The following is a 12585-nucleotide window of genomic DNA, read 5'->3' on the forward strand; positions in this document are numbered from 1 at the left end:
TCTTTGGGACAGGAGATTTCATTCCACTCTTCTGGAAGGGAATGACCATTAAGAGTTTTGCTATTATTTTTCTCTTCGGTCCTCTGACCTCCTCGCTGGGGTGCAAGTCTGTAATACCCTCCCGAATAAGGCTGAAGGTGGTGACTGAGGTTCCAAAACTTTCCACCAGTTGACTCCGTCTTAACGCCCTTCGTTGTTCATCATTTATTTGCTGATTTGATGTGATCTTTACTGGTTCAGAGGGTTTGATATCATGCACTGACACGTAACTGCCACAGTTGAAGCTGGGAAGCATTCATTCTTCTCTGTACTTGGCTCCTTTTGATGAATTTCTGTAGATGTGATTGACTGGCAGGTTGGGGCAGTGTGAGAAGGAGTCCAGACTTACAGATTAGAACCCTATTTATTCTAGTTATCTTTCCTCTATTTCAAAAATAAAACCTGCAGTCCCAACTATAAGACCTCAACAAATACATGCCATTTGTCAAAGGGCTACTTGGCAGACGTGGTTCTTACAGCACAAACTCATTACTACCACTAGAAAAACGTGTCGGAGTTAATACCTGACTTGTGAATAAATAGTCAAAATAGAATACTGCTCCATATCTAAATCTCTGGGTTATGTAAAAACCTAAAATGTGCTGGGTTCGGTGGCACATGTCTGTAATCCCAGTGGCTCAGGAGGCTGAGACAGGAGAATCACAAGTTCAAAGCCAGCTTCAGCAAAAACAAGGCATTAAGCAACTCAGTGAGACCCTGTTTTTAAATAAAATACAAAATAGGGCTGGGGTTGTGGCTCAAGTCAAATGCCCCTGAGTTCAATTCCTGGTACCCGCCCCCCCAAAAAAAGAACCCAAAATGTCTTATTAACCTTCCCCAAAAGCATACAGAAAAGGGCCAGGACACAGAAGCACTTAAAATTAGGTAATGATGACTAAAGAAGTATAGGTTTATATTTGTTATTTATTCAGAGTTTACCCATCTTGCCTTCAAACAGTATTGGCAATAATACAATAAATTATGCTCGCTTCGGCAGCACACATACTAAAATTGGAACGATACAGAAAAGATTAGCATGGCCCCTGCGCAAGGATGACACGCAAATTCGTGAAGTGTTTCATACTTTTAAATTACATATCTTGAAAAAAATACAATAAATCATACTCACGCTGTATAAAAACAGATAGAGGGAAAGATAAAATCTTCTAGTGCTTTCAACCTTCCACTCAAAACTTAACCACTCACTATGGTGACTTTAGTTGCAATTTTAGTTTTAAAAGAGTATGAATATTGCCAGGCGTGGTGGTGCACAACTGTAATCTCAGTAGCTTGGGAGGCTAAGGCAGGAGGATGTCAAGTTGCAGACCAGCCTCAGCACTTTATTGAGGCTCTAAGAAACTTAGTGAGACCTATCTCAAAATACAAAATAAAAAGGGCTAGGGGTATGGCTCAGTGGTTAAGTACCCATGGGTTCAATCCCTAGTACTAATTAATGAATTAGTTGATTAATTAGGTTTCTTTAAATGGAAAAGAAATACAATAATGATAATTTGTTCAAGATGAGAATGAGTCCCACATCACTATATTTCAAAATTTTAGGACTTGGTAAAAGTCACACACAGAATCTTTTCTGTCTCTCCCTGAGTCCCAGAGAAAGAACTTCTGTGGGAGACTCAGAAGATAGAACCAAATGGTGTTTTCAGGAAGCCATTTCTGGTTCCCTGTTGCATCCTTCACATCCAGAGAAGATCAAGCCAGCTCCGCAGTCCCTCGGGGGCAGAGCCGCAGTGACAGCAAAAGCCCTGTTTCCTGCGTGGTCAGAAAACAGACGGAGGAAGCAACTGGTTGTCCCTCCCGTCCTGTGGGCTGCTGGGACACAGAAATTCAGAGAGGCTCCAGGTGTGTTCCCGGATAGGAGCCACAGGGGTGACTAGAGAGGATGGTATAGACGCCATATAATAGCTGCTTTTTCTTTTTTGGGTTTTTCAGAATCAGACATTATTTGCTTTTTTCCCCATTGGCAAACTTTAATTAAAAAAAAAAAATTCCATTCCTCTGAACAGTTTGAAAAATATTCCATTATCTTCCAGACATTTTCTCAAAGTAATTTCCTGTTTTACTTTCAGAAATGTAAAATATGGAATGGGGATAAAGAAGGATCTCCCTGACTTTAGGAATAGTAATACCTGCATAAGGCCCTAGCTAAAACATCCCGAGAAAAACTTATGCTTGCCCTCTTCATCACTTATTTAAAAAGATCAGGCTACAAAGTAAATAGCTGTTGACTTGCTTGCCATGCAATTAGGGATGGTAGAGAGTTCCAGCTCAATTTTGAGGTGGCCCGGGTTATAGGACCACATATTTTCCTTTAATTTCCTTCCAGAATTTGTTTCTGGCTCTGTAATTTGCTCAAAGACTGATAGAGGGGATGGAGGTATAGCTCAGTTACAGAGCATTGGCCTATCACGTGCAAGGCCCTGGGTTCAATCCCGGTCACCACATACGGAAGGAAGGAAGGAAAGAAAGAAAGCCTGGTAGCCATGCTGCCCTGCATGTGTATTTCTCTGTCAAATTTAAGAACAATTTTTTTTTTTCTCCTTAGTCATAGGTGTTGCAGATTGGAGACTGGATTCTCCATTTTCATGATCAAGAAAGAATTAGGGCCGGGCATCGTGGTGCATGCCTGTAATCCCAGCAACTCGAGAGGCTGAGGCAGGAGGATCCTGAGCTCAAAGCCAGCCTCAGCAGTTTAGTGAGGCCCTGAGTGATTCCGTAAAAATAAATAAAATACAAAAAAGGACTGGGGGTGTGGCTCAGGGGTTAAGTGCCCCTGAGTTCTATCCCTAGGACAAAAAAAAAAAAAATTAAGAATGTCCCATCCTGATTCCAGAAGGTATGAGAGCATCCAGATTCTTTAATACATTCAGCATCTGGTTACAATTTCCTGTTAATCCTATTTCCCTGCCACACAACTGAAAATGGAAATAAAGGTGACAATCTTTATTTATTTATTTATGTTTATAGCATAAAAAGAGGACCCTGGTGAATTTGTAGTGTCTTTCTGGAAAAAGAAAGAAAGCTGAAGGGTGCCTCTTAGTTTTAGTGACCACTGGCAAATTTTGTGGCATCAAGGTTTACAATTAATGGAGTTTTCGAAGCACCTTCTTTTATTTGGTTGAATCAATTCTCTACTTTTCAAGACTCCAAGTAATAGTTATTTATTTATTTATTTATACTGGGACTTGAGCCCAGGGGTGATATATCACTGAGCCACACATCCCCAATCCTCTTTATTTTTTATTTTGAGACAGATTCTTACTAAGTCACTTGAACTCATGATCCTACTGGCTCAGCCTTCCAAGTTGCTGGTATTACAGATGTGCATCACCATGCCTGGTTCCAAATAACATTTATTTAGTGAACACTTGTTGAACTGTCTATTGTGGTAATTACACGATTAAACTGAGAAGCCTACCTTCTAGTTGGAGACAAACCAGGTAATGCATTAATTATGCAGAAATGTGAAAGGTGCTATTGGAGTTTGCATGAGTGGGGACATGAACTGTGGTCACAGAGGGCTTCCAGGTGAAGGGAAAGTCTCATCTGAGCTTTGATGGCTGAGTACTGTGACCCCAATGAGGAAGTGGGGCTTGCTTAGGTCATCGGCATTTCTAGATAAAGGAGGAGTCAAGGTGGGCATTCGGAGTCTAAGGTGTTTGGGGGCTGGTGGGGGGGATTCCTGAAACTAATTCCTGAATTAGTCCACTAGTTTAATTAGGGCACATACCACAGGTTACCAGGCAGATCATGTTGGTTGAGTGTAGGTGCTGCACAGAGTTCTAACACCTTGGATACAACCATACTGATCATGGAGGAGGGACCTGTTTGGACAGACCATGCCTTTCTGGTCTTATTACAGTTACTGATGCCTTTTGATATCTAAATCATTTCCATATTTTCACATGAACTAGATTTTTTTTTTTTTAAACATGAAATCATCTTTATTGCTTAGTTAATCGGCAGTGTCGGGGAGCAAAAGCCAGCACTACTACCAAAGGCCTGGAAACTTCCTAACTGGCTTTTCAACAGCACCCACACAGCTCTTCAGGTTTCACTTAGGTCTTAACACAGAGGGGATCCAGCCCTTAACAAACCAGGGAACACAGAGGATGTAATCATTCCAACCAGAACTTCTGTATAGACTTTAAGCCCTGCCCCCCTGTGGTGCAGGGCATTGAACCCAGGGCCTGTGCATGTGAGGCAAGCACTCTACCAACTGAGCTATATCCCCAGCCCTTCCAACCAAAACTTCTATGACATGTTGGGCTCATGCAGATAATTTTATGACTGTATTGCATCATGAGAATAACAGGGATAGCAGAGATTTTTGAGCACTGGCCTTCTCCTCCTGCCCAGATTCCATCATAAGTTTTGTTTGCAGGATGGCCATGTGTTTCCTAAATTCACTTTGTTCCCAGCAAGAACTTTTCTATGATTCTACTCTAGGTCCAGCAGATCTCCAATAATTGCTCACATAACTTTCTAAAGGCTTTCATTTTCTGGTTCTGAACAAGTTGAGGTTGTTGGAAAGCCTTTCGTTGTTGTTGAAATACACTAGTTAATTTTCCTCCTGTTCCTTGACTTTCTTCACATCCAGGTTCCACATCTGAATCATAGTCGCAAACTGCTGACATTATTCTTCATAAAGCTCCTCCCTTTGCTCACGCTGGATTTTCAGAACATGCTCAATTTTCTGCTGCATGGTTTTGACAGAAGCACTGATACTCATTTCGAACATTTTTTCTCTTTGCCTGAAGAAGCTTCTCGATGTCCCCTTGAAACTTTGCCAACATATTCTGTAGTTCATTCCCCATGTCTTGCTCATGTCGTCCTGTGAAAGAACTGTCCTTCCAACTGTCATCAACTCCTGAACTGCTCAGGACCTGTCCTTCACCAGTGCCTTGGCAGTGCTCCCCAAGTTGAGTGCAGTACCCACAGCAGCCCCCTTGCTGCTCTCGACTCTGGAAACTTGACAGGGCAGGGACACACTCACACCTCTGCCCAGGGGCTCCCTGAGATCCACACTGTCAGGCACATGCAGTTCTTAACTCCCGAGGACCCCTCACCCAGCCACATGACCTAGGACTAGATTTTTTTTTTTTAAATATGGATATTATGTAATCAGAATCAGAACACCAGCACCTGGAGCCTACTCTTATGCCATTATTGTTATTATTATTATTAATGAACAGAATGCCTTTATTTATTTTTATGCGATGCTAAGGATCGAACCCAGTGCCTCACATGCTAGGCAAGCGCTCTGCTACTGAGCTATAGCCCTAGTCCCTCTTATGCCGTGATTTTTTTGACTAATCTTAGTCTCAACGAACCTATCTGGATTGCACTGTATTCCTTTTCAAACACACACACACACAAAATCTCTTTTAGGCAATAAAATGAAAATTATGACATTTGGGGCATTTTCTTGGTTCAGAGAGAGAGGGAGAAAGGCATTTTATTTTACTTTTTGAACTTGAATTTTCATTTTTCAGTAATGATAATACATCTACAACCTATCAAATTCTAGATATGGCCTATTTAAGTGGTAATTTTTAAAATTATTATTATTATTATTATTATTATTATTATTATTATTATTATTTTGGGGAGTACTGGGGATTGAACTCAGAGGGACTTGACCACTGAGCCACATCTGCAGCCCTATTTTGTATTTTATTTAGAGACAGAGTCTCATTGAGTTGCTTAGCGAGCAAGGCCTTTTAACTCATGATCCTCCTGCCTCAGTCTCCCAAGCCACTAGGATTACAGGCATGTGCAACTGTGCCTGGCTTAAATCATTATTTTAAAGAATATTTCCTGGGACATTCTCCCACATCCAAAAAACAAGCAGCAAGCAAACAAACCAAAGTCCCCCAACTTTAAGCAAGATTACAACTGTATTTTGGTACCACATAGAAACTGGGCATGGGCTCTGTCCAGAGCACTCCATCTATTTGCTGAACAGTCACCCTTTGGGACCAGAGTCATGACTCCAGGTGGGCACACCAGGAGCCGGAGAGTCTGTTGGATCACAACTGGTCATGGAATGATAGACATCCTCTCCCTCCCCCTCCCCCTCTCCCTCCCCCTCACTCTCACCCTCTTGACATCCAGAACAAGCTAGTGAAAAGTTTTCCGTTTATGGATTAATCATGCTGAACTTGTTGATCACTGCTTAAACCTCGCCTGTCTTCCCTGTGGCCCCTGGGGGGTTCTGCCTTCTTGCAGGACAGCTGTGTGGTGCTGAAACCCAGACAGAGACACAGGCCATACATTTATCATTTCTCAAGTATTAACTGAGTGCCTGCCACAGGCCAGGCATGTAGACACCCAACGAGGCCAAATTCCTAGTGTTCCAGGGGCTGATATTCTAAGATTGATTTCTGTCAGCCCTGGTGTCCTGCTTTCCGTGTCTGGGGCTACTGATGCAAGACTCTGCAGCTGGAGCTCAGTGTTTCTTCCAGGCACTGTGCTCCAGTGTCACTCTTAGCAGTGGCCCTCCCAGTACAGTTCTTCTCACTCATGTCACGCAGGCATCACGTAGTACAGGTGGCCTCTGTATACATGGTTCTAAGTCTGCAAACTCAAGCTCCTGCAGAGAAAATATTGAGGAAAACATTTGTATCAGTACAGAACAGGCACAGACTTCTTTTTTTGTCATTATTCCCTAGGCCATACCATATAACAACTATTTATGCAGCATTTACATTGTATTAGATAGTAGATGTAAGTAGAAGTGATTTAAAGTATATAGGAGGAGCCCTATAGGTTATATGCAAATCCTATACTACATAAGGAACTTGAACATCTGCAGATATTTTTTCAATGGAAAATAAAGAAAGTGACAAAGACAAAAAAATTATTTTATCTCACAGTACCCACAGGTCATGATGCTTATAGCACCATTGTATACTTAGAGCTTAGGATATATTTTAGCTTCCAATCTTTAAAAAGTTTTTTTTTTTTTTTTTTTTTTTGTATCCATCCTCTCCTCCTTCCAAAGCAAGTTCTTTATTGTCCAACCAGTCCACAGGTATTCAATGAGGCCTAGCAACATACCAAGTACATTGGACTAAGCATAAATACAAAAGTATGAGATACAGTCCCTGCCATTTCAGGCGTACAATCTAAATATTTCTCAGGAATTACTGTTAAACATCAGATCTGGCCTTACCAGTATTGCAATGAGCATTCATTCTTTAAAGAAAAACATTATGCCCCACATTTACCATGGCAGGAATTTTTTCCTATAATAATTTCATTGTTATCAATTAACAAGGTTTCCTTTTTTTTTTTTTGTGGTGCTGGGGATTGAACCCAGGGCCTTGTGCATGCAAGGCAAGCACTCTACCAACTGAACTATATCCCCAGCCCAACAAGGTTTACTCTTGTTAAGATTCACTTTACGCTCCCATCTCTATAATGTCAATCAAGATTTTTTTGAAAAAGGAATTTTAAAACCTTAAATGGTCGAAGTGCTCAGATACAAATGTGGCCAACAGTTAGTTATTTGGGCAAAAGACCTCAAGACTGAGTGAACCTAGCTTGTCTCATTCTTATTGATATTTGGAGGCAACATAAAGCATAAAGCTGTCTCCCAACAGTTCCTAAGATGTTACTCCATCCAGAGCAGGAGTCAGAGCAGGGAGAGCCACCTAGACAAGAGGTATTTTTAAAGAAGATTTAGCACCAGCTCGGGGGCAATACCAGGGGCAGCAGTGAGGGAACTTCCTCCCCAAGATTAACCTTTTGACTTTCTCACAACTCACAGGTGTGAGATTCTGGGAATAGAAACTAACCAACATCCTAAAGGTGGACTAAGACAGTGGGACATGGATGGCTCCACACAAGAGTGAACCCCCTGCTTTGTGTAGAACATTCAGCACACAGTAGAGAAGTGGGAGCAGCAGCCTCGGGGGGCCTACAACCTGAGGCAGGGACACCAGAACACAAACCAACCTCCTCACTTATGCCACCTGACCCTCACCCTCCCTCCCCTGCGGAGCCCTTGCTCCACCAGGGACTGTGAGGCTCCAGGAAAGAGCCTTGGCCTCACACCGGGCTAACCCCAACGGTCTAGGACTAGCCTAAGGGAAGGACTGGAGAATTTTCTAGAGTTACAGAATCTTGGCACTCAAAGAAACCACTGATTTCTTTAACTAAAGCCTGTTAAAATCAGAAAGTCTGGGCTAAAGTAGAACTTAGGAGCAACGTTCCAATCAGAGCCTCTTCACACTATGGTAAGTACCTTTTCTTTTTGAGGATCATTTGCTTTAAAGCACTCAAATTTTGGCAGTAATGGGAAAAAATGGCATTTCCTTCCTTCCTTCTTACAAAATGACACCCAAGTCTAACAGGACTCCAGGGATGCAGAGATGCCAGCCCCAAGGCTGTAACTGGACCTGTCTCTACTCCTCCAGCTCCCCTTTCCACCCGCAAGATCACTCTGTCTATTGTGCACCAGGGAGCCCTCAGGACTCCTCCATCAACTGCAAAAATGGTCATCGAAGCTATTGAAATGGAAAGTAGCGTTTAAAACGTAACACTGGTTTTCTTAAAACATAATACTGATTTTCTTATAGTGTGTATAAGGCTCGGTGTGAGAAAGCTGCCCTCACTCCCAGCCACACAGCCACCAAGGCTCCTCACAGTGCACATGCACCCAGAGGAGGCCAGCTGGCTTTGCCACAATGCACAGGGTCACTTCTGGTTTTTGAGCTGGTTGGAGAGCCAGTCCAGGCCTTCATAAAGCCCATCTCCACTGGTAGCACAAGTAGCCTGAATGTACCAGTTTCTCTGGCGGAGGGAATGTAGCCGAGCTTGTCCGTTATCTCTGCTGCATTCATAGCATTGGGAAGATCCTGTTTATTTACAAACAGCAATATAACTGCATCTCTGAGTGAATGTTTCGCTAACATTCTGGTTAGTTCTTCCCGGACCTCATTGACCCTCTCTCTGTCATTACTGTCAACCACAAAAATCAGACCTTGCATGTTCTGGAAATAATGTCGCCACAAAGGTCTGATTTTGTCCTGGCCACCAACATCCCAGACTGTGAAGCTGATATTTTTATATTCTACCGTCTCCACATTGAAACCTGTTGTAGGGATGGTAGTCACAATCTCTCCCAACTTCAATTTATGCAAGATGGTGGTTTTTCCGGCTGCATCCAAACCCACCATAAGAATCCGCATCTCTTTTTTCTCAAATAGACTTTTAAACAGCTTTTCAAAAACATTCCCCATTATAATTTAATTTTGTAACGGTCACCTCAGTCAGCACCCATACAGGAACACCTACTGACTCCGTTACCTTTAGGATTTCGGCTCCCCTCAGCAAAAATCTTTAAAAAGTTTTTAATTAGAGGGCTGGAGTTGTGGCTTAGTGGTAGAGTGCTTGCCTAGCATGCATGAGGCACTGGGTTCAGTCCTTAGCACCACATAAAAGTAAAATAAAGATATTATATCCACCTAAAAATATATATATAATATATGTATATTATATATATATAAACTTTTTAATTTTTAAAAATTTATTACTAAGAATCATTCAGAAAGACATACAGCATAAAAATGTTCCCAGTTTAGTTGGATGCTGTGGTGCACGCCTGTGATCCCAGTGACTTGGGAGGCTGAGACAGGAGGATGGCAAGTTCAAGATCAGCCTCAGAAACTTAGCAAAGCCTAAGCAATTTAGTGAGACACTGTTTCAAAATAAAAAAAGGTGCTCAGTGGTTAAGCACCTCTGGATTCAATCCCCAGTATCACCCCCCAAAAGTTCCCAGTTTCCCCTCATGATAGCACTTCTGAGAATTAATCAGTACTAGAAGTATTTTTCTAGGTATTTCTATGTATAAATAAACATATTTTCAATCTTTTTGAGGGATGATGTATAGTTCAGTGGTAGAGCTTTTGCCTAGCATGTGCAAGGCCCTAGGTTGGATGCCCATCACCATAAAACCAACAAAAAAGTCCAAAAACTATTGTTTTGAATTGAAGGGTTTTGTGGGTTTGATTTATTAAATGTTATATATTTTTTAAAATATATTTTTAGTTGTTGACATTTCTTTTTTACAACAACTTTGTTGATGTTTATTTTGTATACCATATAATTCAATATTTTAAGTCTATAATTCAGTGATCTTTTGTACATTTATTTTACTATTTTACATGTGCAACCATCACCATAAATCAGTTCCAGAACATTTCCATCATTCAGTGAGATTCCCTAAAGCACATCGACTGCCTACCTCAGCTCCCTGAAGCCCCATCCCCGACAACTTCTAATCTACTTTTAGCTTCCTATCTTTATAGCTTTGCCTTTTATGAACACTTCATGTAAATGACATGGCACAATACATGATTTTTTGTGCCTACTTTATTTCCCTCTGCATGATACAGTTATTTTTCAAAAGAAACTGGAGAGAAATGTTTATGGATGGCAGGTGAATTTTATCTGAAAATAATCTTTTGCAAGTAAAAAAAAAAAAAAAAAAAAAAAAAGAACTTTTATATTCTGCTCATGTTAGGGAAGGAACCAACACTTCTTATAGGCCCTTGAGAACTGTGGAAGACAGCTAAATCTTTTGACATTCTACTCTTCCCCCTAGTGGTCAGGACAAAATTGCTAAAAGAATAGATTTCTAACTTTCTCACCAAGAAAAAAAAAATAAGCTGGTAAGGTGACTATGTTAATGACTTTCTACAATGTAAACACAGATCAAAACACTGCACTGTAACCCATAAATATGCACAATTAATAGTCATCAGCTAAACATTCATATATTGAATATGTTAATAAATTTATGTATTTATTGTACCAGGGATGGACATCAGGGGCATTTTACCACTAAATACACCACAGTATTTTTATCTTTATTTATTTATATTTTTGAGACTGGGTCTTGCTAAGTTGCCCAGGCTGGTCTCAAACTTGCCTTCCCCCTGCCTCAGTCTCTAGAGTCACTGGGATTTCAGGCCCTTGCCACTGACCCCTACTAAAAGAATATTTTTTAAAAAACCACCTATCCTGTGTTTGTCAGAATGCATTCCAGATTCTTCAAACACTACTAAATGAGAAGTATTATACTTGAGATTACCCTGTAAAAGAAATTTCCTTTTTCTTTTTTGGGAGCTGTCACTGTGGCCAAAATACCTGTCAAGAACTACTTAGAGGAGGCAAAGTTTATTTTGAACTTATGATTTCAGAGGTCTCATCCATGGTCCTCCACCTTCATAGCTTTGGGCCCCAGGTGAGACAGAACATCATGGGGGAAAGGCTGCCTGCTCATGGCAGAGAGAAAGACAGAGAGGTGCCAGGATAAAATATAAATCTTAGAGGCAGGCACGCCCCAGTGACCAACCTGCTCCAGCCGTGCCCAGTTTGCCTACAGTAACCACCCACTCATCAATTCAAATTATTAATCATCAAATGAATCCACTGATTACTAATCATTTTGCCTCCTGTATTAACACAAGAGCTTTTGCGGGGAACACTTCATATCTAAACCATAACAGAAGCTTTTTATAAAGCAAATTTCTTGGGAGGCATAATTCATTCTCTTCGATTGTCCCACCACCAAATCTGCCTTTCACAAAGAGGCACTTAATATAGCGATTAGACACTAAAGAATGGTTTCAAATGATCCAAATTTGATTTTTTTTTTTTTTTTTTTGGTACCAGACATTGAAACCAGGGATGCTTAATCACTGAGCCACATTCCCCAGTCCTTTTTATTTTTTATTGTGAAACAAGGTCTCACTAAGTTGCCTAAGGCCTTGCTAAATTACTGAGGCTGGCCTCAAACTTGCCATCCTTCTGCCTCAGCCTTCCAAGTCTCTGGGATCACAGGCGTGGGCCACCATGCCCAGCTCAACTTCAAATCTTAACTCTGCTGCTTGCTAGTAATGGGCCCTTGGGCAAGATACCCACACTGTGGGTGAGTTTCTTTTTTGTGTGAGATGAGGATGATAATAATACCTGTCTCATGGGATTGTCATAAAGATTCATATGCAGTAAATTAACCAGTTCTGGCACAAAGCAGGTGTTGGTGAATCTTACATATCCTCTGTCTCCACCTTTTCTGCCTTTTTCCTATTTCAACAAATGCCTGAACCAGCCCTTCCTGGTGCTCTGCTGTTATTCCGGGACCCCCTTCCTAAGGACATTGGTAGTTTCTCCACATTTCTCCTCTTTGTAACTTTTTCCTCTTTACTCTTCCAGAATCCCCCAACTACCTCTCAAGTTCCAGACACCATCGTGCACTGGTCACAGTGGAGACTATTCACTGTGGTCTTCTGATGGGTCACCCTGCTTCTACCCCTACAGTGTACTGTCATGCAACAACCTGAGTATTTAAAAAATATTTGTATTTTAAAAACACAAGCCGGAGCTTGTTTCTGCCCCAAACTAATATTTTGTGGGAGTCATTTGAATGCCATATGCGATGGGTACAGGAAAACTTTTCCACTCAACAATTGCTCTCTCCCCTTCAAGGGCATAGGTTGGACAGCCCTCACTTTTCCA

The 12585-nt window shown here is 41.3% G+C and overlaps 1 non-coding gene and 2 pseudogenes across 1 annotated transcript; 1 reads left to right on the top strand and 2 right to left on the bottom strand.

Moving 5' to 3' along the window:
* The first annotated feature begins 1020 nt into the window (after window positions 1-1020).
* Window positions 1021-1127, top strand: LOC143406624 (U6 spliceosomal RNA). Its single transcript, XR_013092258.2, has one exon. It is a non-coding gene; the product is annotated as a U6 spliceosomal RNA (small nuclear RNA).
* A 3230-nt stretch (window positions 1128-4357) lies between these two features.
* On the bottom strand, window positions 4358-4988 carry LOC143405793 (synaptonemal complex protein 3-like; annotated as a pseudogene).
* A 3772-nt stretch (window positions 4989-8760) lies between these two features.
* Window positions 8761-9329, bottom strand: LOC143406125 (ADP-ribosylation factor 2 pseudogene; annotated as a pseudogene).
* Window positions 9330-12585: the final 3256 nt, after the last annotated feature.

Source organism: Callospermophilus lateralis, chromosome 8 (assembly GCF_048772815.1).
Source record: "Callospermophilus lateralis isolate mCalLat2 chromosome 8, mCalLat2.hap1, whole genome shotgun sequence".
Lineage (NCBI taxonomy): Eukaryota > Metazoa > Chordata > Mammalia > Rodentia > Sciuridae > Callospermophilus > Callospermophilus lateralis.